Source organism: Miscanthus floridulus, chromosome 18 (assembly GCF_019320115.1).
Source record: "Miscanthus floridulus cultivar M001 chromosome 18, ASM1932011v1, whole genome shotgun sequence".
In the NCBI taxonomy this organism is placed as follows: domain Eukaryota; kingdom Viridiplantae; phylum Streptophyta; class Magnoliopsida; order Poales; family Poaceae; genus Miscanthus; species Miscanthus floridulus.
The window spans coordinates 122,369,129-122,396,700 of NC_089597.1; the positions used below are offsets into that span (position 1 = coordinate 122,369,129).

Here is a 27,572-nt window from a genome sequence, read left to right on the forward strand (position 1 = left end):
GCGACCAAGACGGGAGGCCCGTTCCCATGGAGCCGCTCGCTGATACGTCGTAGATGCCAAACAATGAATTGCCACACAGGTTTACGAAGCACTTTCTTTTTCTGTTTCCCCGGTGTCGGCATGGAAACGCCCAATAGAGGCCAGCACACACTCGTCTGCTCGTATATATTTTACATATTCCAACTACTCCACGAACTCGGCCGGCAGATGTTTGTCATCACTCGTGCCATCTACTCTGAAAACAAAGACGATGGCCTTGTAGTCAAGTCGTCTGTTGCCTGGCATTTCGATCCTCACCTCACGGCCCAGGAAAGGAGAAGCAGCAAGAACTGCGTTTCCTCAGACCGCTCAGAAGAGTACTACTGCTGCAGCTCTCAATCGCCAATTCTCTGGTATGTGCATTATTAGAGCTCAACCTTGATATTCTGTTAATCTTTTTTGTTCCAGACAATCCAACGTTAACCAGGACGTTGCTTCGTGGCTCGCTTGTTTGATATTTCTGCAATCAGTTCAGATCCCTTCCCAGTCAGGCATGTGTAGTACTGAATCTTCTATACATAATCTGTTTTCTTTCTAAATATGCAAGCATGAAACTTTGTTTTGCATTTATGAGTTCCACAAAACAAAATACGAGTCTGTGTAAGTGTAACAACACGATAGATGTTTTTTTGCTTTGCAGTGGCTAGCTAGATTGCCGGACACTCAACATGGCTGAGGTTACTTTATCACACTTCTATGAAGACGTATGAAAGTTGCAGGGTTCCATCAACTGCTATCTCAGAACGAAGCAAGTGCACAGCTGGATACATCGGAGTAGGAAGCGGCGGCAGCGCCACTCCAACACCGGCAGCCTAGCTAGGTGCGCACGGGCCGACTGACGAGGACGCGCGGGCAGGCCAAACGCCTCGGGCTCAGTCGCTCAGAAGCACTAGTCCGGCTGGTCGGTGGGCACGTTGATCGCGGCGTCGTTGGCTATTAAGTATTCTATCCGGTTGTCAACTAAACTAACACTGTTATTGCACGAAGACCGACATATGCTTGCCGGCCTCGGTGTTGCTGGATCTGACATGTTTAAACCAAACTAATGTCATCCTTCCCTCCGGATTCCAAGGGGTGTCACATGCTGAACTCGGTTGGTGTGGTCTGTACATCAGCACTTCCACTACTGAAATCTGAAGGTTAAGTTGTTCAGGTATTCATCCCTGCTCCTCAGTCAGAATCTCATTTCCTCTACTGATGCGTGGTTTCATGAAAACAAATTAATCGCCCTTGCTCTTCAATCTTCATTTTCTGTGTATGAAGCAGGACTCGAACTCGGCAGATCTATGTTATGGATCTCCCTTTTTAACTCTGGATCACAGTTGACTCGTCCGGCGGAAAACAAAGACGACCTCAAGTCTTTGCTTGCCTGCCATTTCAATCCTCATCTCCGGCAAGGAGAAGAACCGTTCCTCAGACCGCCCATGGGAGGACTACTACCGCGCTTTAAATCGCCAGGTTCCTGGTACGTGCGTTACAGTATAACCATCATTTTCCTTTTTGTTTCTGGCAACCAAACCTTAATTACAACGTTTGCTTCGTGCCTTGCTTGCCTGATGTTTCTGCAATCAAGTCAGTTCCATTATTCCCTGTGGCATGTTTTGACACAGAAGACATGGAGCTACCACGAATATGATGCTCCAGCTGCAAAGTTATGCTTGAGCCTTGACCGGTGCATGCTGCTCTCATAACTGAAAGGAGACGACAAGACACAATTAGTTGTTTCATACTTCTAGTTCTTTGCTACACTCTGCTGCAAATAGGCCCTGTATTTCTCTCCCATAAATCAAGGTACTACTAGCTAGTATTTAGTCTTTCATACGTACTCTGCTTTCTTTTTGCAACTATCAAAACATGAAACCTTATTTTGCATTTATGAATTCCAACAATGATTAGAGAATGTCTTGTGGCACAAAACAAAATATAAATCTGTATAAGTGTAACAACCTGATGGATGTTTTTCTTTTGCTTTGCAGTGGTTAGATTGCTGGACACTCGCTATGGCTGAGGCTATTTTATCACACTTCGCAACCTCTGTTCTCCAGAAGGTCACATCCTTTGGTACAGAATGGGCTGTTAATGAGATCAAGTCAGCCTGGAACGTCAAGAAAGAAATAGGGAAGTTGGAAAGGTCACTGAGATCGATTTGTGCTGTTCTACAAGATGCCGAGAACAAGCAGTCTAGTTCGCATGCCCTCCAAGAGTGGCTTGATAACTTGAAGGATGCAGTATACAACATTGATGATGTGGCTACCAGAATTCTGGAGCAAGAAGTACACAAAGGTTTCCATGCTCGACTTCAACATCTACTAGTTTCTCCCTTCGAACTGAGTCACAGAATAAAAGAAGTCCGTGATAATCTTGATGAGATAGCAGCCAACAAATCACAGTTTGGATTAGCTGAAAAGCTAATTGATTTCCCAGCAGCCAAAAGTAGTAGTAGGGAAACGCACTCCATCATTGAACCAAACATTATTGGGAGAGATGGTGCTAAAGATGAGATAGTTGAAAGGATTCTAGCCGCTGCAGACTCCACGAGTCCTTTGTCTATACTTCCCATTGTTGGTTTAGGAGGCATTGGGAAGACTGCATTGGCCAAACTAATTTACAATGATGTGCAGATTACCAACAAATTTGACATGAAGTTATGGGCATGTGTCTCTGATGTATATGATCTTAAGAAGATCTTGGATGACATAATACAATCATCTTCTGGTGCAAGCCACAAAGAACTTCTGGTGCAAGCTACAGTGTATATTGCGTGGGATTTTACATGAAAAGAGGTATTTTCTTGTGCTAGATGATATGTGGAATGAAGAAGTGAGTGAATGGGAAGACTTGAGAAGCCTTCTATGTAGTGGTCGTAATGGAAGTGTAATTATAGTAACCACACGTGGTCCAAATCACTACCGGACTCCTTGAGTTTGCCGAGTGCCCGAAACACTCGGCAAACTACATAAAACACTCGGCAAATTGTTCGCCGAGTGCCACACTCGGCGAATAGCACTCGCCATAAATAGTACCGGCAAAGCCAACTTTGCCGAGTGCCATTTATCGGGCACTCGGCAAATATTTTGCCGTGTGCAGTTTAGCTCTCGGCGAAAGTAAACGGTCGTAACGCCGGACCCGCCGTTAACAGTTACTTCGCCGAGTGTCAAACGGCAAGGCACTCGGCAACTAGTTTTTTAAAAATATTTTTTGGTTTTTAGAATTCCTTTTCGCCGAGTGCTGCGCTCGGCAAATGATAAACATATGCCGAGTGTCGCACTGTAAGATACTCGGCAAACATTTTTCAAACAGTATTTGGGTTTTTTAAAAATCCTTTTCGCCGAGTGTTGCTCTCGGCAACTAATAAACATATGCCGAGTGTGGCACTGTAAGACACTCGGCAAACATTTTTCAAACAGTATTTGGTTTTTTTTTAAAATATCTTTTCGCCGAGTTTCTCGATGATAACACTCGGCAAATTGTGTTTCTTTGCCGAGTGTCTTGGTCATAACACTCGGCAAAGCCTCAGAAATCTGATTTTTTTTTTGTTTTTGCATTACATTTCACAGCACATATATATATATATCACAGCACAGATATGTTTCACAGCACAGATATGTTTCACAGCACATATATCACATATATATATCATCTCCACACACCACATCACATATGTCACAATAATCCACAATGGTACACAAATGTCATACCACAATACCAACATAAGGTTCGAGTTTAAAGTATCCACCACAAGTGCATTACAAGCATAAGTGCAACACAAGGAATAAGTTCAACACATGAAAAGAAGCAAATCACCAATTAGACCACGGCGACTGCTGCGGTGGGTCATGAGGTACATCGTTTGATGCCACTGATTGACCCTGCACAAAGAATAGATAAGATTACTTGATAGCTGCAAAAGGAATTGTTGAGACATATATAGCTTAGGGTCGTTTATTTGATGGTAAGTATGCCCTATTCAATTCTTTTAATAGTCACTTTGTATATGTTGGGTCCTTTTGGTGCGGGTACGTTTAGGCTGAAACGTTAGCGAGGCAAAAACACTGTTTCATAACTTAAAAAGTACGGAGTAGCTCTGAATAAGCTCGTGGAACAGGCTGCGAGGAAGCTGGTTCTTGTTCGATCAGTCGGCAGCTGCCGCTGCTCAATGCTGTAGCCTGTAGCAGCAGCAATACTACTGCTACTGCCAGTCCACTCTACAGTCAGCAGTGGCAGCAGCCCCAGGTCCTCCTCCCCTCTTTATTCTACTATTTCCACTGCTGGCTCTCTTGTTGGCTCCATTCAAACGTGGCCCAGGTCCTCCTCCTCCCCTCTTTATTCTACTACTACTGCCAGACACACGCTTAGGGTCGTTTATTTGATGGTAAGTATGTCCTATTCAATTCTTTTAATAGTCACTTTGGATGTGGTTCATATATACCACTTGTGCTACGTTTCAGTCATAGCATGTGCTGCTTTTCACCTGAGGCGATGTCAGCGTCAGTCTTTTTGACTGATTCATTTTTCCAACTCTGAGTGCCTCTTTTGCTCCTTCTAAAAAAATTTATATGAGTGCCATAGATTTTGGTGGTGCTTCTCTAAAGTATTCTCAAGTTGCACACAAATATTTGTAAGAAAAACATTTACTATAAGAATGCCAGATATATATTGATATATGACGCTAATCTCAAGTCAACCACTGCGAAGTGTGGTTCAATGCATCAGAGAGTTTTGTTCAGGCAAGCAAAGTGTAAATTTAAACTAGCGGCCGAGGCCAAGAGGCAATTATGAAGACGAGAAACGACTTATATGATAGGCCGTATACGGTATGACCGGCCGGTTACGGGTATTTTTTTCTTTCCTTCTATATATTCCAGTCAGTCTAGCTTTATTCTTTTTTTTTCTCACATTGTTGTTTCTTACAAATTTTGTAATCCAGAACCTATAATAAACCCCAAGGATACAAACAACCTAGCTAGATTATCATAATTCATAATCTAGATTATTATAATCTCATTCATAGTTCAGATTCCAGTAATGTAAAATTGATCCAAACAAGTCCTTATAGTGCAGGTCGGCTACCACCGCCATTCTCCATGTTCAAAAACTTAACACCCATTGCTAAAGACTAATCGGCACTGGGGATAGATGTACTCACAGGAGTGTCTTCAGGAGGACGAGGAGGAAGGAATAGCGCTTGTGGCAGAGGTTCACCCATCTTCGCGCCGAGATGGTGCATCCACTGAAACATGTGCTCCTGCCTCTGCCGATCAGCGTCAATCTTCGCCTCCAACGCTATTCTCTGCCTCCTCTCTTCTTCAAGCTCGGCCTACAAAATTTCACCCCACTGTTACAATGGAAGTCAAAGGTATGTAAGAAACAATGAACGACGAATAAAAGAGTAATAACCTGCAAAGTCTGCATGGCGTGCTGTGTACTGGTCGGCCGTGGGCGTATGGGCGGCCTCTGGCCCGTGTCGCTTGCTCGGATCTGGGAGAGAGTGGGGGTAGTGGCCGTGTCGACGACGCTGTCGCCAAGCCAGTACCTGCCATGCTTCTTGCCTCCTCCCACCCTCATGACAAGGTCACCTTCGAAATCCTGGGTGCTCGGATCGTACTCCGGCCCATGGACCGCCTTGGCCGCCATTGTGTACTCGGTGAGACAGCTTTGGATGGAGGGATTGCTGTACGCCGAGGGGGGGGGGTCCTCCGGGTTGAAGTCGACGGCGGATGTCGCCTTGCCCTTGTGGGCCATAGCCCATGCCTTCACCTGGGAGCAAGGTGCGCCACCATGTGACGCCGACTGTGAAACAAACAGTAAGATCATTAGAAACTATGCAGAAGCAAGCGTTGGAATACATAAATGAAGTCACGTACCCATCTCTCCGCGTACTCGGCAAGGGTAAGGTTCCCCTGATGGTGTGGTGCACCTGTCATCATCAAACGCCGCTCCCGACAAGCGGCGTGTGTCTCCGACCACTCCGGGGAGCACCACTTGTCCACCATTTTCCTCCAGCACTCGCCTTTACCGGCCACCCAAATTGGAGGCACCTACACGTCAACATGCATTTGTCATATAAGAACACAGTAAGTGTACTTAATCTCAGGAAGAAACAGTATTTACCAGCATGTATTGCTCTTTGGTCAGCGTCAAGGTTCTTGCGAGGTCATCTGTTTCGCGGTTTCCTCGGTCATGTATAGCCGTTGGATCCTCGGTAAGAATGGAAGGTACCGTAGGATCTTCACGGGGATCTCAAGCTGCCTCTTCTGACCATCACCAGACTCTACCTCCAGGTACCTAGAGGATTGACACTTTGGACAGTACTTTGCTTTCTCGTGTCCTTTCCTAAATAGGACGCACCCCTTCGGACAAGCATGTATCTGCTCATATGGAATCTTGAGTGCACGAAGGAGTTTCTGTGACTCGTACATGCTCTTTGGCATAATGTGAGCTTCTGGAAGCAAGCTGCCAATAACTGCCAACGTAGCATCGTAACAATCTCGACTCATGCTAAACTGAGCCTTTAAGGCCATTACCCGTCCAATGGCATCTAGTTGAGAAACCTTTGTGTGGCCGTGAAGGGGTTTCTGTGCCGAAGACAACATGTCATAATACGCCTTTGCGGTTGCCTCTGGCTCCTCCTCCCCACCTTCTTCACCTACGTGTGCTTCGTGAAAGTCATTTAGCCAGTCACCTACCCCGGCATCAGCATCGAAATCTTCGACGCGTGCTCTCACGACCTCCTCTCTCATCCGATCGGCTTCACCGTGGTAGATCCACCGAGTATAATCTGCCGTGAATCCATTCTTGCAAAGATGAGTAGACATGACATCCTTTGGTTGCCGACGCCTGTTTGCACATCTACTGCACGGACACCAAATGGCTGACGCTCCTGGAACTAGGGCAAATGCTCTATCTATGAAAGCCTCCGTCTTCTCAATCCATTCATCAGTCAAAGCACGCTGACTTGGGCGGCCCGTGTACATCCACTCACGGTCATCCATCCTCTGACATATATATATATATATATATATATATATATATATATATATATATATATACATACCAGCGAGACATTAAGAATCAATTGCATGTACACAATGTTCCTACCATCTAATAGGTCAGGATAGGTCCTAATCCCACCCGAGGATGCGTAGCTGGGGTTAGTCTCCATGGTCTACTTCGATCCGAGATAGAATTTTGGCAGCACCTCCCCGTTGTTCTCCAAATACACGTCCCGGTAGGGAGATTGTGTATCCGGAGAACAACAGGGAGATGCTGCCGAAACTCTGCCTCGGAACAGAGTAGACCATGGAGACTAACCCCATCTACGCATCCTAGGGCTGTCCAAAAAACGTGGATAATTCGAAACAGATACGGTTATCGACATGCAAAGAGCTGCATATTTCTAACCGTATCTCTTTCGAACGGGAGACGCCTAACCGGGTTACGTGCTCTACAAACATGCATGATACAGAAAAGAGGGGTGTTTTATGCCTCACCTCGCTGTCCCGTAAACAGGAGAAGCCTCAACCGCTACAAGGTCCACGGAACACCAACAAACAGCCAGAAGCTTCAGTCCTCCCTAAAAGAATAAGTCTGTTCAAATTTAAAATATCTTATATTTAACCGAATTTATAAGAAATAGTATCAACATGTATGAATTTAACCACCGACAGCAAGCTAGACTTTGCCTTTGACCTAAGTCACTGTAAGCCAAAACTCCTATCCAGTCAGCATGTTCATCCAATCATGGACCACCACATCACTTGTCAGCTTCCAATTGAGCCTAGTCAGCAGCCGGACATGGCAATCTTGTAATATATATACCTTCTATCAGTCAAACTAAAAATTGTTTGATCTAGCACTATTCTAGAGTTACCTTCTATCAGCTAGTTAGTGTCATACAAAGTAGACTGCGTCCTCGTTCATCATCATTAGGTTACTGAAATCGTATACAAGACTAATAAATCCTCATGATGCGATTGGCTACTTTAGCAGCGATAGATCGTCATTGTTACGGCGCATTATTGACTAGCTTGAAACGGTAGAAAAACATACGTACTCTCTACTATACGTTTCCGTTTTCAAACATGATCGCAGCACCAGCAAATTAAATCTTCAATCTCTTACTTTATAATGCACTTAGCTTAGGCTATATCTATATATATATCCTGCACAGCCAGCAACGTTTGTACATGGCTCATTATTGATGGGCAGTTCACGTCTCATGGAGGTGCACTTTCTTGGTTTCAACAGAAACATACTACCTGACTAGGTCACATGTACTGTTCAGACCCAAAAAAGAAACACCAGGGGATGATTGCACTACCATATGTAGACCTCTCTCTATATATGCTCCCTTACACGTACTTCTACTTAGTAATGTAGTTTATATATAATATGCTGCGGAAATAAATAAATAAATAAAATATTATTGCAGAAGAATTTCAACGGCCTCAGTGTATACCAGTGCAGTGGGCCAGGTGGTGGTGTTGAGGCTTGCAGCGACTAGCGGCTCAAATCTGAACCTTTTGTTGTTGCTGCTGGTCGGAAGAAGGGAGGACCTGCTGCAGCCTGCACAACAAGGAAATGCGTGAGTAGAGCAATTGGTCAAAGTAGTAGCTAGAATATAATTAATATACTGGCATCCTCACTCACTCCAAAATAAAATACTAGAATAAGACCGGCCACCAGTACTATCTATGTCGAATTTGCATCAGGAGAATTGAACTCTAGAAAGGCAGAGCTGTGTCCATTTGCATATGTACACCCCCATAATTTTTGCAAAACAATCAAAGTTAGCAGGCATAATACATGCATAGTTGCATATACACTTGGAACTAGATGATCAAGATTCAGTCTTCAGTGAAAAGGAAAAATTCAGTTTTCAGTGAAAAGATCTTGGTCCTGGTAACAACAAAGTGGTTAGTTACAGGAATGTCTCTCCCGTATATTCATGACTCTAGCCCTTCTCTTCCTTTGCCCTTATTCAATCCACTAATGCTACTGCTGGTGCTGGGCATCACGCACAGCTTGCAAGTGACAGCATGCTTTGGCTTCTACCCTTACCACACAAGAAGAGAAAGTGAGGCTGTAACAGCTAGCAGTAAAGCAGATCTCTCTTTAGCCTGAGTGGTGTCATCTCATGCTTGCCATTGCAACTGCAACTGCACTATAGCCTCAAATGGCTTTATTCTCCTTCACTTCACCAGGATATGATCTAGTTAGCATCTTTTTCTCCACATCTATAACAGGATTGACCTTGCGCATCTATCCTCATTGGATGGCACCAGTAGTGTGTCACCAACAACTAGCTCAAATGGAAAATCCACAGGATTTTATTTTAAGATAAACAACACACACACACACTAAATGGCCAAGAGAACAGCTGCTAGTCCACCAAGTGAGCTTTGTAAAGACAGACATATGACTATATTCATAGGCATGCTACAACTAGGAAGATTGCTAATGAAAAAAAACAGCCTACAAATTTTCAAAATATGGGGTGTCAGGCACTAGTTAACAGCTGTGGCTCACACCTGCGAATCTGTTACGTGTTGGGCTATCGCATAGATGGCCTCCTTGGATCCACTTAAGGTCCCGTCTGCTTTAAAAAAACTTAAAATTAGCACCTGCTCTACTACTAATTTTAGCAACTCTCAGAGATCAAACTTGAGATGCTTGACTCTTCATAAAATTTAAAATAACTTATAATTTAAAACGAATCGAGTATTAATGTATGTTATAGGATGCTAAAGTTAGAAAGATCCAAATAGACCGTAGTACCTAGTACTCCTTTTCATCCTAAAATATGAGATACCTGAGCAATTGTAGGATCAAATAATATTCGCTAAAAAACTAACTCACTCCTCACTAGTTAGTTTGGTTGTCAAGTTGTTTAATTTCCTAATAACACATAGTTTTTAATTAAAACACATTCATACTTGTTATTGATTTCAGCTATCAATTATAGAAGTCATTTTGTTCAAGATGGACCTAAAAGTCATACATGGATGTGGTTTAAAAAAGCAAACATGCATAGTTAATGTTGAACGATCAAAATACCTTATTTTTTTGAACATTTGATACTTTGTATTTCGACTGGGAGCGAGGGAGTATTTATTTTTGTCTTTATTTACCAATAATCATCCTTCAAAAGTTGGCCAACCATAAGACTCGCACCCATGATCACGCATACACAATGAAAGACATGCTCAAAAGAGGAATATCTAGTCCATTCCTCCCTTCTGGGTTTCAAAACGATATTTACAGATCAACTGTAGATTAAACTTTAAGCAATCAGACTTCAAAAGGCAAATCTGACTCAAAAAAGGATATCAAGGACAGTAGGAACATAATCAGACTAATAATCACAAATCATGACAACCTGCTAACACCAATTCAAGCATTCATCAACCATCAACTCTAATTTATAAACTATCTCCATCCTCAAATGAACAGCTATTTTTGAAATCACTCTGATGGTGTCTAAGCAGGACAGTATGAGAAGCAGTGAGAATACAATGGGGCTTACCGGAGAATGGGGGAAGCGGTGGGATCCTGCGGTGGGCTCCTGCGGCGACGGCGAAGTCTCAAGGTTCTCTCCACAACCCTAGGGCGGTTTCGTGGGCGTGCTCGCGCCCGCGCTCGGTTTCGCGGCGGGGACAGGGGCGTGGGCCAGCCGGTGGCTGTGGCAGACCGGCCGGGCGGGGGGGGGGGGGGAGGTCGACGGCCGGGCGGGCGGGCAGGGTGGGGAGGGAGGGGGCCGCGGAGTGGGGAGGGAGGGGGCGCGTGGGGGGGAGCTCGACGGCGGCAGGCGTGGGGAGGACGATGGAGTGGGGAGGGAGGAGGGCGCGTGGGGGGGGGGGGGGGGAGCTCGACGGTGGCGCGAGGGGAGGGAGGTCGACGGCGGCGCGAGTGGGGAGGGAGTGGAGTGGGGAGGAATGGAGAAATGGCCAGAGCCGGCCCGCGACCTATCTATTTTGTGGCCTGTTTGCCGAGTGTCGGCCCGATACGACACTCGGCAACGTTTTTTAAAAAAAATTTCCATCAGTTTGCCGAGTGTCGGCCGATGGCGCACTCGGTAAACTACTTAAAAATCCCTGTTCTCCCTTAAAAAATTCCATCAGTTTGCCGAGTGCCATCTATGCAGCACTCGGCAAACTTATTTCTATATTTCATGCTACCCTTTTCTTTCCTCTACTTAATTACTTTCCTCTATTTCATGTTTCACTAATTTCATGAAATGAACTTGCATTACACTTTGTTAGGTGCACTCACAAATGTATATTTCAAGCTTGTACAAAAATTGGACTATTATTTCCTGTGTTTGTATATCACGCATATAAAATTCAATAATTGCGACGAAAGAATAAAAATTACGAAATGACTTCGAAAAATTGCCAAAAATTCACAAGAAGTGATCTTTGTTCTCTATTATATATACAAAAAAAATTTGAAGTGAAACTCCAAATCGACATTCAAATTGTCTCCTCATCTTACCGGATCTTTCTCACATCTCAGAAACTTCTCCGGAGATGATCCGATTTGTAAGCAACGTACGTGTCAACTTTGCCGAAACACTCTCAATTTTTTACCATAGCCTCCACGTATGATATCATGACAACTCGATGAATTTCATGATTTTCAGACTTCGTTTGTTTTTTATAGAATTTTCAGACGTTTCCGCCACGCGTTTCTGCTCATGTTTCGCGAACACAATGTTCGAGATTTCTGGTCTGGCCTTGGATACGGTATCAAAACAAACTCAGTGAAAAGAATATCATTTTTTTATTCACTTTTTTCGGATATTCGAAGCACTTGCAGTTCAAATCCAAAAAATTACCGAAAATTCATTTGACTAAAATAAATTGATGAAATATAGTAAAATAACTCAGAAATGTACATTACTTGAACAGAGAGCAACAGGTGTTGTAAGACAACAGTACAAAAAGTTTGGGGGGGCAAAATCAAAAAAAAATGTTTGCCGAGTGTAAGATTCTGACACTCGGCATATAACACCGTTTGCCGAGTGTCAAAAGGTGATACTCGGTATCGATGTGTGTTTGCCGAGTGTTGTATTTTGGCACTCGGCATATAGGATAACGGAGATCGACGGTGTTACTGGACATGATGTTGCCGTGTGCCTATTTTGTGCCGAGTGTAGGCACTCGGTATAAACTGTTATGCCGTGAGTTTTATTTTTGCCGAGTGTCGTCTTTGGGACACTCGGCAAACACCATGTTTGCCGAGTGCCCGAAATCGTGCCCACGGCAAAGGTGGGGACACTCGGCAACTTAGGTGTTTCCGGTAGTGAATGTTGCATCAGTGGTGAAGACACTGGAGCCATATGAAGTAGCAAAGCTACCACAAGAAGAGTGCACGGAAGTATTTTCCCGATATGCATTCAAAGGTGACGAAAAAAGGGATGCTAAGTTGTTAAAAATTGTACACTCAATTGTTGAGAAATGCTATGGTGTCCCTTTGGTTGCAAAGACATTGGGTTCCCAGTTGTTAAGCAGTCGAGATGTTGGAGAGTGGCATCGCATCAACGAATTGAAATTATGGAAAGTGAAGCAAGATAACGTTGGAATTTTGGCAGCACTAAAACTAAGTTATGATGCACTACCACCCCATCTACGGGCATGTTTTGCTTCCTTGTCCACTTTTCCAAAAGACTACAATCTTTTTACAGAAAGTCTTGTTATGTTCTGGATGGCATTAGGATTGTTGGACGGAGGAAAGGAAAGCAATGACATTATCAGTATTGGCCAAGAATGCTGTCATGAACTTTTAGGAAGATCACTTTTACAAGATCAGTATATTGTTTTTGACTCTACTATACAGCATTGTAAAATGCATGATCTTATTCATGACCTTTCAATAAAAGTGTCCCAAAAGGAACATACAGTTGTCAGTTGTGAAAAATTTGATGTCTCTGAGAGGATTAGACACCTAGTGTGGGACAACCAAGACTTCTCAATGGAGATGAAATTTCCTAAGCAGCTAAAAAGGGCCTGTAGGGCGAGGACATTTATAAGTAGATACAATTATGGCACTGTGAGTAAAGCCTTTCTTGAAGACCTTTTATCAACTTTCAAGCACCTTCGTGTCTTAGTTTTTACTGAAGCTGGATTTGAAGAGCTGCCAAGTTCGATTGGAAATTTAAGGCACCTAAGGTATCTAGATCTACAATGGAATAGAAAAATCAAATACCTACCAAATTCTTTATGCAAGCTAGTGAATCTACAAACGCTCCATCTTAGTGAGTGTAACCAACTAGTGGAGCTACCAAGAGACGTGCATGGACTTGTTAACCTGACGTTTCTCTTCTTGGCTTCAAAGCAGAAACATTTGTTAAAAGATGGGTTTTGTGGTTCGCCTTCCCTGTCAATTCTACAATTGGATGGCTGCCTTGAGCTAGCATCATTGACAGTGGGACTTGGCAGTGTTGAAACTAGCGGTTTCGAACTACGTGGAAGTGACCAAGGCCTCCGCCTGTCGGACGGTCGGCCTCGGGCGGAGGCTCGGGATGGAAATGACAAGGGGAGAGAGTCGAGTAAGGGAATGACTCAGGAAGCTATGGTTTCATTAATTCGTCCACCAACCACCCTCCACGGTTACAAGTGTCCCATATTTATAGGGCTCAACTACTACATAACAGAATTTATTACAATGCCCCTCAACTGCTACAGTACATTCCTGGAATATTCCGTCGCTAGCCTCTTGTTCGCGGGGCAATCCTGCCATACCGTCTTCAAGTGATGGGCTTCCATGAGCAACCGGCCCACTGTAGCTCGGTCTTCGGCCCAAAGGCCTGAGTCCCCAGCACCGGCCTTCGTCTCTAGGGGCGCGCCGCTGCCTCGGCGGGTCTCCGTTGGACGGTCGGAGGCATTACCCCGTGGGTCTCCGCCCGGCCGCGCGGGGGCCATGGTTCTCATCGCTGGCCTCCGCCTTCAGGGGCGCGCTGTCGCCTTGGAAAACCTCTGCCGGTCTGGGCGGAGGCGTCATCTGCAGGTCTCTGCCCGGCCGCACAGGGGTCATGCTGGCGTGTTTGCGTGGACCACGAGCGCCTGCGCTTGAGTACCTACGCACACTTAGGCAAGATCGTTTGTTTAATTAGTTTAGAGATAAGGCGGCCTCTGCTCGTGATACCGGAGACGCTCGCCTGAGCGGAGTCCGTGATGAGAAGGAGATTCAGCACCCTTCGAGCATAGCCGGGAAAGTTCCTTTGGTCAGCGCCGGGTCTCCGTCCTAAGACGGTCGAAGACGCCTTGGCGACACCCCGCTGTCAGGGGCCTTCGCCACCCGCCAAAGCCATGTTACAACAGTTCCCCCCTTTTGAGGCCATGGTTCGCCGGAGCGTGCCGTGAGCTCAAAACGCCTTGGCCGAAGGCGTCCGCGGGGGCGGAGGCCGCCTTCGGTGTCTTCGACCGAGGCCCCGCTACTTCCCCCCTGGCCCGCTCTGGCATAGCCGTTGGTCTCGTTGAGAGTAGCCGTTGGGCGGCAAATCTAGCCGTTGCCCTATGTTGCGGCCGTTTCTGCCGTGTCGGTGTCTGTTGCATTCCCCGCGATTTTTTCGGAGTTGACCGTTGTGCAGCTGGCGGATCTTCCGGAGGTGACCGTTGTGCAGCGGGAGTTGGACCGCCTACCCGCTGCCTATATAAGGGTGCTTTTGGCGGCAGGGTCCCCCCCACACGCTGCTCATTCACTTTCATTGCATTCAAGAAATTGCTCCCTGCCCTCTTCGCTTTCGCCTCTTGCTGCCCTCGCGCGTTCCGTCTTTGTGTTCGCATTTCGCTTTTAGGTTGTTGTCGCGGTGGGTTTTCTTTCTGCCTCCTACCCAAACTCGGCCGCCCGCCTTCTTAGACCCTACCGCCACCTTCTCGGCATTAGGGCCGTCGGCTGGAGTGCGCGCTTTGAGGAGTGCATGCTTGCCTCTGCCTCCGCGTTGGAGTTGGAAAAGCTAGTGGAGGAGGATTTGGGGAGTGTCTCTGCTTCTATCGGAGACCTGATCGCCGCGGACTCCGGAGACATGGCGATAAAGTCTTGGGACTTCGGCCCGTCCTCTATTACTGAGGATGCAATCGCGGAGATGTTGAAGGAGTCATGTTTTCCTTCTTCCAGGGTAAAAATCCCTCCGCCGGGTCAGACTGTTCCGGAGCCAGAGGAAGGATATGCGGTGGTCTTTCGGGACTTCTTCACCTGCGGCCTCCACTTTCCTTACATTCCCTTCCTTCGCCGGGTGTTGGAGACCTTCAATGTCCAGCTCCATCATCTGACCCCCACTGCTTTCCTGACACTTAGCAAATTCTGCTGGGCGTGCATCTCTTACGGTGCCGAGCCGGATGTGGACACCTTTTGCACGTACTATGAGCTGCAGAAGCAGCCGAAGAAGAAGAAGGAGGTGCGGGATGGCAAGGAGGTGGAGGTGACCTACCAGTATGGTAGTTGCACCTTCATGTCTAAGAGGAACCAAGGCGTGGACCGCCTGGAGATCTCTTTTTGCCAGAAGGGCAAGTGGGACCGCAGGCTGACTGGAGCAGTGGTTCTACGTGAAGACCTATGGGGTCCGCAGCACAACTGAGGATGGCGAGGAGCTCTCAGAGCATCCATTGACTTCTCAGATGGATGATATGGCGCCACACACGTGCGTGGATCCACCGGAGGAGGTGTCTCCGACGCGGGAGGCCTGTGATCAGGCCTTTGCGGCAGCTGTGCCGCTACTCTGGTGGCCGTGATCTGGTGGAGGAGATCATGGCTTCCAACTACTAGCCCTTGGGCAAAAACAACCCAGCTTTTCAGCTGGAACAGGTCAAGGTTCCCGTTTTCGGGCCGGAGGCCGGGATTCCGTTCCCCCCGCTTCGGTCGGTCTTTGGGGGAGGGGGTGACAGAGGACGGTTTCAGTCTCCGAAGTTGAGGAGGCCGCCATAGGGTTGGTTGGCAGGATTTCCGAGCGTGAGTACACGTCTCGGATGGCCATGGCAGGCACCATGCCGCGGCTCAATCGAGTTTTTGAGGAGGTCGGGATTATCTATCGGGAGCGCGAGGTTCCTGCTGAGGTCCTGGGCCTCGATTGAGAAGAAGAAGAAGAAGGCCTACGCAAAGAATGTTACGGCGGAGGCCGAGTCTAAAAAGAGGAAGGGCGCCGTCGGCTCACGGGCGCCTGTGAAAAAAGAGGAAGAAAAGCAGAGCCCCGTTGATCGCGCCAACCTTTTCTTCTGCTGGCAGTGCGGGCGCTGCCTCCGCCGGCAGCGAAGACGTCGAGAGCTCCTCCGCCCCGTCAGTGGACGCTCGAGTTGCGAGCGGAGGGGATCGCGGTGCTCCCGTAGCTCTGGTGTGCCCTACGGGCGGAGCCATGAGCGGTGCCGGGTGGCCGAAGACCGGCGTTGCCCCGGCGCGCTCCTCGCATGGTGCTACGAGCGTCGGCGAACAGCCGGAAGGTAGCGCCATCGAGCCTATGCCCGACGTTCTCGGTGGGCTATGCTCAAGCTCTGAAGAGGACACGGAGGCCATCCCGCGGCATGCTCCTTCGTCCCCTGCTACTGTCGCGCCTTCACCCGTGCCTGCGGCCGACGTCGGGCGGCTAGAGGCCGCTCTTGCCGAGGAGGCCCCGGCAGCTCGGCCTTCTTTGAGTCCTCCGCCTGTCGGGCCGCTGGCTGAGGAAGTCCAGCTCCTTGGGCCTTCGCCACACGATATGGCGGAGTCTTCTGCTCAGAGGGCGCAGCAAGCTGCCCTGCCTGGGCTTTTTATGAGTAAGTCTGTTTGGTGCACATCTTTGTGTTTATTGTCTTCGCCCATCTGATTCCTTTGCGTATTGAGCTAAGTGCCAATACTGAGCGTCTGCTGCTTTACAGGTGATGTCATGGCTGGACTTCTCACCCCGGAGGAGCGAGCGGCTGCCGCGGGTGCTAGGTTCGGTCCGGGGCAACCAGGGGCTGACGGCGCCGGGTCCGAGTAAGTAGAAAATGTTTTTATTTTGGTCATCGTCTGGCTTGTTTTTGATCTGCCCTCTGACCTAAGCTGTTGTTGTTGTTGTTTTTTTTGCGTAGGCTCCTCCGACACTTCTATCTCAGGTTGGGAGGAGTGTTATCTTGCCGTTCTTGGAGACGTCGGAGGTGGTCTTTGGTTGTTGGTGCGTTTATCGTGAGATTTGCTTCTCACCTTATCGTTTTGTGTTTGTTTGTTCTTGTTTGAACAGATCGCTTTAAACAGCGTCTGAGGGATATGGATTTCTTCCAGCTTCTCCGCGTTCACCTAGGAACACCAGAGCCTAGGTGCGTCTCCGGCGGTTTTGCCCCTTTCCTTCTTTTACTATTTTTCGTGTATGTTCGCTTGTAGACTTGTTCTTGATTCCGCCGCTGATCGCTTTGGTTTTTTTTTCTGGCCGTAGGGGTATCACACGGGTGTTGTTATGGAAGAACATTGTACCCACAAGGTCTGCGACCGTGATGTCACGATCGAAATGCTCAAGGCGGAAGTCGAGCGCCTGGAAGGTGAAAAAGGGGGTCTGTCGGACTTTGTTGCGGCTCTCCGCCTATCTCTTATGGAGAAGGAGCGAGAAAAGGATGGCTTAAGGGCCGATGCCGCCAAGGCCCGGGAGGCAGGAGGCTTTGTCCACCGAGCAGGCCCGTAGGGCGAATGAGCTGACCGAGGGCCTCCGGCGAGAGCTTGCCTCTGAGAAGGAATCCGCAGCAGCGATGAGGGAGCAGCTTCCTCTGACGACGAGGCGTTTGGACTCGGTCAAGGGGGTCCTCGCTGCAACCGTTGGTCATTACCTGGGCCACCGTCACCGAGGTTGGAGGCGAAACCTCCGCTCCTCTAGAGGAAGACAGCGTGTACGCCCTCGCCTCCTGGCTAAAATGTCATCTTGCGAAGCTCCCCGGTCTGATCAATGGTTGCACAGGACTACGGGGCGCTAGCGGGAGTGACGAACTATGCCAAACTTTTGGCACACGGCGGGTGTACGCACACTGAAAGTATTCCAGAGGGGGCGCTGCCTGGTCCGGAGGAGCTCGGTGAGACCTCTCTTGGTTTACGAAAAACCTTGAGAAATTTCATTGGGCACTTTTGGGCTCCATTTGGGAGATCAGCAGCCCAGAAACTGGCGGAGGACAAGAGGGCGAAGGTATTTATAGTTTTTGTAGTCGCCCCTTTTTTTTACGCTACAGAGGCTTCTGTTGCTTTTGCCCCTGACATTCTAGCCTATGTTGCAGGATGCGCAGAAGGGTCTTGCGGGCAGGCCTCCGTCGGTTCCGCGCTCGGCGACTGTGGTTGGGGCCTTCGCCGTTGGTGGCGTTCTAGGAGGATCTACGATCAGCGGAGGCGGTGGTCGGGGGCCGTGCCCGCCCACAGTTGATGCGAGCTCCGCTCCAGAGACTTCTGCTGCGGCCGATGCGCCGGAGGTCTAGGCCCTTTGTAGCATTTAGTTGTTCTAGCATGTATCTTGCAGTCCAACTGGGCTTTTTATGAATAAAGTTTATTTTGTTCTGAATGTTTTTGTGGAAAATTTTAACCTTGCGCAGGTTCCGAACCGGGAGCCTGCGCAAGATGTTGCTCCTTTGACTCTCTACAACGACGGTCTTTACGTGAGCGGAGAGCTCTGGGAGTATTGGCGTTCGGCCTTTCCCCGCAGCGTTAGCGCACTGACGTATTTGAGTCAGTTAGGTTTGACATAGACGACGAGCTGCGCTGGGTTTACTCGCGCGCTTGCTTAGGCGTGGACCTCTGCCACAATAGTTAGGATTTTATTTCAAGTTGGTGTCCTATAAGAATGTTTCTTGACGCTTTATGGAATACAAGACTAGGTTGACTTTCTTGATTGTTTGTGCGGTGGCTTGATCCCGTCGTGGTAGTTTACATATCTCGTCTAGTCCCGAGCTCGCGCACCGTTGTCCTTTGCTTGGGCGATCGAGCGCAATACAGAGGTGGTGGCCTAGGACCTTCGCCCCATTTTTTCTCGTTCTCTGTGCTTGCTTGATGGCCTGGGGTAGAAGTCTCCACCGTTTTTCGACCGGCGGAGGCGTACTTGAAGTCGCCTAGGCGATGCTTGCCGAATCGGTGTTTGATCTGACTGGAGGTTTGGCGCAGCTTGTGCAGACGGCGGAGACTTTTGCATATTTCTTTAGCTGGGTGTTTTAGCTGTCTGGAGGCATGGGTCTCCGACGCCGCACACCCGTGGGACATGGTTGATCTTTAGAGATGGCAGGTTAGGTCTCCGGAGTCAGGGGGATGTTACGAGTTTTCGTGCGATATCCCCCTGCTTCCGTAGGCCTTCGTCGGTCATCACCGTGCCGTAGGCCCTCTCTCTTTTCCCACTGTCTCCGACTGTCTACCGTTGCTTCCGTCTTTACGAGTTTTCGTACAATATCTACGGTCTACTTGGATATCTAAGGAGACCCCTGCCTCCATGGCTATCGCTATGGCTTTTGCCTATGCTACGCCTTGCTCCCCCCTTGCGCCCTTGTGCCTTATGTCGACTGAGTTTCTTGGGCGTATGGGGGGAATCCGTTTTTATAGTGGGGTGGTGGCTTTCGAGTGTTAACATTTTTGTACGTTGTCAGTTGGAACATATCTTGGCTTTAATGGCCTGTATCTTGCCTGAATTATTTGTTCCCCTTGAGATCTTTTCGAAGTAAAGAGGTCTGGCGCCGCATTGGTGGCAGTGTTTTGTCGGGCACTTATTGTTTTTCCTATTTTGGATGGCGGAGACATTTTTCCTGGCTCTAGGCACCACAAATTTGTTGCCCCTGATGCTTGGCGCCTAAACTTGTTCAGGTCTTATTCGAGGGTCGGATGCCTATTTTGCCAAAAGAGAATTTTGCCTTGATGCCTGACTTTGGTCAGGTCTTTGTCAAGGGTCGGAGGCCTCTTTGACCAAAAGAAAATTTTGCCTTGATGCCTGACTTTGGTCAGGTCTTTGTCAAGGGCGAAGGCCTTTTTGGCTATAGAGGTCAGTTTCAAATTGCCCTTGCCTATGGCTGGCGCTTTGAAAGGACCTTGTAGTTTTTGTTTACCGAATATTGCGGCGCCAGAGCTGGCCGCTTTCGGTTTTGGGTTCTTTGTGGCGTTATTTTGGGGAATTACCTCTTTATACTTGTAGAGGATTTTTACATTGAGCCTTGCCTCATTAAAAACCTCACCTCCACTTGGAGTTCCCCTATGAGGAAAAGAGTGCAGGCTCTTTTACATTTTGTTTTGAATGAAGTAAAAAAACTAAGGTAAATGCATGTAGGGGCCTCCGCTTATATTTTGCGGAGGTTGCCCTTTGGTACATTACCTAGATGTAGTATCTGCGAAGGCTATCAATATTCCATGTGTGGGTTGTTGTGACACCTTCGCTGTCGGTCAAGTGGAAAGAACCAGGTCGGCCCATGCTGCCGTTGCTGTGTATGGGCCTTCCCATTTCGGTTGCAACTTACCGACAAGTTGTGCGTTGGGTTTTCTCCTGAGTACGAGGTCTCCGTGTTTTATGTCTTTCCTTACCACTTGAGAGTCTCTCCACTTCTTGGTTTGGGACTGATATTTTGCAATGTTGTCGACTGCTTCCAGTCTGGTGGCTTCTATTGTTTCTTTTGCATATTCTTCATCTTGCAACATCAGCTGGCTTGTTGTGCGGAGGCTCTCAGTGCTTTATTTCTTCTGGCATCATGGCCTCTTCTCCATAAAGCAGTTTGAATGGTGTGAATCCTGTTGTTCGTGAGATGGATGTATTGTGTGACCAAATAACTCTAGGTAATTCATCTATCCATTTTCCTTTGCGTAGGCCCAGCAGTGTTTTTGATATTGCTGAAAAGACTATTATGTTTGCTCTTTCCACTGCTCCATTGGACTCTGGGTGGTATACTGAGGCGAAGGCTAATTTTGTCCCTATGCTTTTGCAGAATTCTTTGAAGTTCTCTGAATCGAATTGTTTTCCATTGTCTACTGTCAAGATCCTTGGTACACCGAATCTGCAAACGATGTTCTGCTAGAAGAATTTTCTGATAGTTTCTGAGGTTATCTTCGCCAGCAGCTTTGCCTCTATCCATCTTGTGAAATATTCCACTACCACTACTGCTGAATCTGTTTCCTCCTTGGGATGGAGGTAAAGGGCCGACCAGGTCCATCCCCCATCTTTGCAGTGGCCATATCGGAGGTATAAGCTGGGTCTCCGACGATGGTTTCGACTGTCCTGGAGAGAATGTTTGGCATGCTTTGCATGTTCTGACTGTCTGCTCTGTGTCTTGTATGTGTGTTGGCCAATAGAAGCCTTGCCTTATTGCCTTTGCTGATAAAGCTCTGGAGCCAATGTGCGACCCGCAAATTCCATGAGTGTATTTCTTGAAGCAACTCTATGCCTTCGCTCTGCGATATGCATTTGAGGAGAGGCTGGACTACTCCCTTCTTGTATAGTACGCCATTTATGATTGTGTAATTTCTTGCCCTGGCCTGCATTCTTGCTGCTTTTGCTTCATCTTCTTCGGTGGTTTTGCCTTCTAGGAATTCTGTTATCACCTTTCTCCAATCTTCATTGTGCAGTTGTAGTATGGGTTTTAGTGCCTTGGATGTCTCCGCAGTTGCCGGAGACTTCAATGTCTGGTAAAAAGTGTTGGGAGGCAGTGGCAGGTTGTTTGCCACAGCCTTTGCCAATTCATCTGCCTCTGCATTTTCTGATCTTGGGATGTGCTTCAGGGTGAAACCCTCGAATCTCTGCTCCAAATTTCTGACAACGGATAGGTATTTGATGAGTTCTGGCTCTCTTGCTGTGTATTCTTTCTCTACTTGGCCAGTGACCACTTGAGAATCTGTTTTGACTGTCAATGTTTTTGCCCCTAGGGCCTTTGCTTTGCTCAGCGCTAAGATCAAGGCTTCATATTCTGCTGTGTTGTTTGTTGATTTGAACTCTAGCCTTGCTGCGTATTTCAGTTTGACGCCGGAGGGTGCCGTTAGGACAGCGGAGGCTCCTGCTCCTGGCTTGGCCCCTAGGCTCCATCCGTGAATGCTGTCCAGCCTTGAGTTGTTGGTTGTACCTTGGGCTCTGTCGGAGGTGTCCAATCTGCTACAAAATCAGCTAATGCTTGTGATTTGATTGCTGTTCTGGGGACGTATGAGATTCCAAACTGTGATAGCTCTGTAGCCCTATTTGCCTATTCTGCCGGAGGCTTCTTTGTTTCTGAGCAAGTCTTGTAGTGGCAGCGATGTTGGAACTGAGATTTCGTGGGCTTGAAAGTAATGCTTTAGTTTTCTTGATGCCATCAGCACTGCGTAGGCAACTTTCTCTACCTCTGTATAGTTTAGTTTGGCTCCGGACAGTGCTTCTGAGATGAAATAAACTAGGTTTTTGAGTTTTGCCTGATTCTTTTTCCAGCTCGTGGACTAAGACTGCGCTGACTGCATGGTCGGAGGCCGCCACATACAACAATAGGTGGCTGTCCGCTTCTGGGACGGAGACCATCAATGAGTTTGCCAGATACTCTTTCAAGTTGTGAAATGCCTCCGACTGCTTGGACCCCCATTCGAAGTTGTCTCCGCCCCTTAGGGCTTGGAAGAAGGGTAGGCTGCGTTCTGCTGATTTTGAGATGAATCTGTTGAGCGCAGCTATTCTTCCCGTTAGCTTTTGTACTTCCTTCTTGTTTTTGGGCTCTGCCATTGCCATTATTGCTCTGGTTTTGTCCTGGGTTCGCTTTGATGCCTTCGCTGCTTATGATATAACCGAGCATCTTCCCTTTTGTGACTCCGAATATACATTTCTCTGGGTTGAGGCGGAGGCCAGCTGTCCTGAGGTTGGCGAAGGTCTCCTGTAAGTCGGAGACATGGTCATCCTTGTTCTTGCTCATGACCACTATGTCGTCGACATAGGCTATGATGTTTCTATCTAGCTGTGATCCCAAAACCTCCTTTGTCATTCTGGCAAAGGTTGCTCCGGCATTCTTGAGTCCCTCCGGCATTCTGGTGTAGCAGTATGTCCCGAATGGGGTGGTGAAACTTGTTTTGTCTTCGTCTTCTTTTTTCATCCAGATTTGGTGATACCCAGAGAAACAGTCGAGGAGAGAGAACCTCTGGCATCTAGCTGCCTTGTCGACGGAGGCATCTATTCTTGGCAATGGGAAAGGGTCTTTCTTGCAAGCTTTATTCAGATCTGTGAAATCTATGCACATTCTCATTTTGCCATTTTTCTTTGGTACCAAGACTACGTTTGCAAGCCATTCTGAATACTTGACTTCCCTGATCACTTTTGCATCTAGCAGTCTTTGCACCTCCGCCTTTGCTGCCAGGATTCTGTCCTCCGACATTTTCTCTGTTTCTGCTTTCTTGGTCTCATGTTTTCGTTGATGTCCAGTTCGTGCTGTATGATGTCCCTGCTGACTCCCTAGAGGTCGGAGGCTGACCAGGCGAAGATGTCCTTGTTTTTGACTAGGGTTGCCATGAGCTCTTCCTCTTCTGCCTTGCACAATTTTGAGCTGATTGTCACTTTTCTATCTAGTAACTCTTTTTCTAGAGGGATCAGCTTTGTCTCTTCTTGACCTGCCATATCTGTTTCTCCTTTGGGCATGTCCGGAGGCTCTAGTTCTTTGTTCGCCGACTCGACTGCATTGATGTTTCTTTGGGCTCTGTAGATAGCTTTCTCTATGTTTCTTGCTTCTTTCTGGCTGCCTCGGACTGTGATAATACCATGGAGTGCTGGTATTTTCATGCACAGGTAGGCCATATGCAGGGCTGCGTTGAATTTGGTTGTGAATCCTCTGCCCAAGATGGCATTGTATGGGTAATACAGATCGACGACGTCGAACGTTATGTACTCGGTTCTGGCATTCGCTTGGGTTCCGAACGACACTGGGAGTGAGATTTTTCCTAATGCTTGTATCTGCTTGCCTCCGAATCCTATTAAGGGGGATTCGGAGGGCTGTAGTTGATTTCTGCTGAGCTTCATTTGGTCGAAGGTATTTGCGAAGATTATATCTGCTGAACTGCCAGTGTCGATCAGTATTCTGCTTATCTCCCATGCTGCTATGTTTGTCCTGATCACCATTGCGTCTGTGTGAGGGTAGCTCTCTAGCTGGAGATCTTCTTCTATGAAGGTGATTGGGACTCTGGACCAATCTGTGTGTTTCGTCAGGCCTTGGACTGCTACATTGTTTACCAGGCGGAGGTGATCCTTTTTCTGCTTTTTCGTTTGAAACTCCATTGATGATCCTCCGGCGATTGGCAATATCATGCCTATTGTTGGCAGTGCTCCATGAGGGTTGACTTGGTTTTCTGGGTTTGGCTCGTTTTTTGGTGTTTGGGGTTGGTTGTGCGGTGGTGGCGGAGGCAGTTGCTGCATGTGGTGCTGTGGCTGCGAAGGCTCGAACCTTATTCGGTTTTGCTCCGGTGGGTTTGTTTCGAGGTAGGTTATATGGGGAGATTTGGGTTTATGTAGGTCAGGCTTGCCTCCGACCTGTAGTTGCCCACCGGAGGCTGCTGCGAAGGTGATGACCGCCATGCTGGTAGGAAGTTTGGGTAATAGGCGGAGGCCAGTGTGGAGGGATGTATTTGGGTTGCGTTTAGCGCTGGGTACATTGGGCAGTACTGTTGGTGGCTAGTTGTGTATGTGGTGTTGACCTCTCTTGCGCTCTGCTGTGTCGAAGGTTGGGCAGTCTGCTTGATCTTTATCCTTTCTTGTGTTTCTTGTCTCCAGACAATCTTTGGTGCTGTGCCCTACGTTTTCGCCGTGAAAAATGCAATATGGACTGCGTTGTTTCTGGCTTTGGTTTCTGTTCTAGTTTTTGCCTTGGTAACCTTGCCGACCTTGGTTCCTTGTCTGGGTCTCTGGCCGTGTTGGCGCTGCCTATTGTCCTTGCTCAGGGTGTTATTGACCCTCGATACTGAGCACTTGCCCCTGGCCTGGCTTCTGATTTGATACATTCTGGTTCATATAGGTTTTCTAGGAATTTTTGCTGCTGTTTTGTTGTCTGTTTTGACCTTGCTCCTCCAGCCTCTTGCGTAGGTCATTGTCTGATCTGCAGTACTTCTCAAATTGGTCATACAACTGCTGAATGGAGGTTGGTTTCTCTCTTGCTAAGTGTGCAGCGAACGGCCCAATTCGGAGGCCTTTGATTGCTGCTTCGATGGCGATCTCGTCTGGGACATCTGGTGCCTTTGCTTTTAGTTGCACGAATTTCCGTAAGTAATCATGTAGTGTCTCTCCCTGCATTTGCTTGCACTGAAACAGATCTGTGGAAGTCAGCGACTGTGCTGTTAGGCCTTTGAAGTTTGCCAATATCTTGTCCCGGAGGTTCTCCCAAGAATAGACTAGTACTTGGTTTGAGCATAGAATACCAAGCCAGCGCGTCACCTTTGGCTGCAATGACAAATGACTTTGCCAAGACGGCGTCGTCTCCGCCGGCGGAGGCTACTGCTGCCTCGTAACTCATAATGAACTGATGGGGGTCAGTCTTTCTGTTGAACTTGGGTAGTGTGATTGGCTTGTACGCTGTTGGCCATGGCGACTGTTGTATGCCTTCAGATAGTGGGGACTTGGGATCGATAGGCCTCCGCATTACCTGAGATGGCATTGTCGGCTAGGCTGATCACTGGCGTAGAACCTTGAAGCATGGTTGCAGTTGGTGTTGCTGCGGAGGCTAGGGATTGCGGAGGTTGTCGCTGGTACTGCATGCTGCATACTTAGCATCTCAGCATGTAGGACTGCCAACTGCTGCCTTATTTCTGCTGCTTGTGCTGACGCTTGAATAGCTTGCTGATTAGCTGCGAATGCTGCTGCCATTCTATCCCTCTCTTGTTGCGCTCTTTGCAACTATGCTTGCAGCTGTTGCAGTTCTTGCTCGGGTGCTGTGGCTGAATTTGGTTGGGCCTCCGGATCTTGAATCTCTCGGTCTTGGGGTTCCGGTGGTTGACCCTGGGCATCTGCTCTGGTGTCATCCTCCGCTGGCGAGGTTGCGTAGGCGCTACGAGTGTTTCGCCTAGGCCTTCCTCGCTGACCCGTGGTCACTGCTGCTCTGGTGGTGGTCTTTCGTTTCCCTGCCATCGTTGGTTTGCCTTGGCCCAACCACGGTGGGCGCCAATGTTGAAACTAGCAGTTTCGAACTACGTGGAAGTGACCAAGGCCTCCGCCTGTCGGACGGTCGGCCTCGGGCGGAGGCTCGGGATGGAAATGACAAGGGGGAGAGAGTCGAGTAAGGGAATGACTCGGGAAGCTATGGTTTCATTAATTCGTCCACCAACCGCCCGCCACGGTTACAAGTGTCACATATTTATAGGGCTCAACTACTATATAACAGAATTTATTACAATGCCCCTCAACTGCTATAGTATATTCCTAGAATATTCCGTCGCTAGCCTCTTGTTCGTGGGGCAATCCTGCCATACCGTCTTCAAGTGATGGGCTTCCATGAGCAACCGGCCCACTGCAGCTCGGTCTTCGGCCCAAAGGCCTGAGTCCCTAGTGCCGGCCTTCGTCTCCAGGGGTGCGCCGCTGCCCCGGCGGGTCTCCGCCGGACGGTCGGAGGCATTACCCGCGGGTCTCCGGCCGGCCGCGCGGGGGCCATGGTTCTCGCCGCTGGCCTCCGCCTTCAGGGGCGTGCCGTCGCCTTGGAAAACCTCTGCCGGTCCGGGCGGAGGCGTCATCTGCAGGTCTCCGCCTGGCCGCGCAGGGGTCATGCTGGCGCGTTTGCGCGGACCGCGAGCGCCTGCGCTTGAGTACCTGCGCACACTTAGGCAAGATCGTTTGTTTGATTAGTTTAGAGATAAGGCGGCCTCCGCTCGTGATACCGGAGACGCCCGCCTGAGCGGAGTCCGCGATGAGAAGGAGATTCAGCACCCTTCGAGCATAGCCGGGAAAGTTCCTTTGGTCAGCGCCGGGTCTCCGCCCTAAGACGGTCAAAGACGCCTTGGCGACACCCCGCTGTCGGGGGCCTTCGCCACCCGCCAAAGCCATGTTACAACAGGCAGCTTGGCTTCCCTCAGAGACCTACGCATCTACAACTGTCCAAAGTTGCATTCTCTTCCCTCTGCCATGAGTCAGCTCTCCAAACTCCAGAGGTTGGTTATTCATAATTGTGCAGAGCTTGATCTGATGAAACCAGAGGAAGCCATGAGCGGGCTATGCTCCCTTCGTACACTCAATCTTGTCTCTCTTCCAAAGTTGGTGGGATTTCCAGAGAGCTTCAATTCTGCTGCATCCTCTATTGAATATGTTTGCATTGACGATTGCAAAGGATTGGAGAGGCTGCCAAGTGTAGTCAAAGACTTCACTTCTCTTAAGAGAATCATCATTCGTTACTCTCCTGCATTGAGTAGGAGATTCATGGTGGGTTCCGGAGAGGATTATCATCTCATGAGCCATGTCCCTGAGATATGGATTGATGAGGTGTTGTTGGAAAGGTATAACTATTGATTGTGGTTTACTTGCCGGTTAAAACAAAATTGTTACTTTTGTTTTGCTTGCACCAATCAAAAATAGTACTGGTTTATCTTACTCTGTTTCTTGTCTACTACCAGTATGCACAGGAACAGTTGAGGAACCCGGCAAGCTGGCTGATCCTGAATCGTGGTAGGAAGTTGTA

At 48.2% G+C, this 27,572-nt stretch overlaps 1 pseudogene; it reads left to right on the forward strand.

Annotated features, from left to right (window-relative positions):
* Nucleotides 1-201: 201 nt before the first annotated feature.
* LOC136524528 (putative disease resistance protein RGA1) lies at nucleotides 202-27,526 on the forward strand (annotated as a pseudogene).
* Nucleotides 27,527-27,572: the final 46 nt, after the last annotated feature.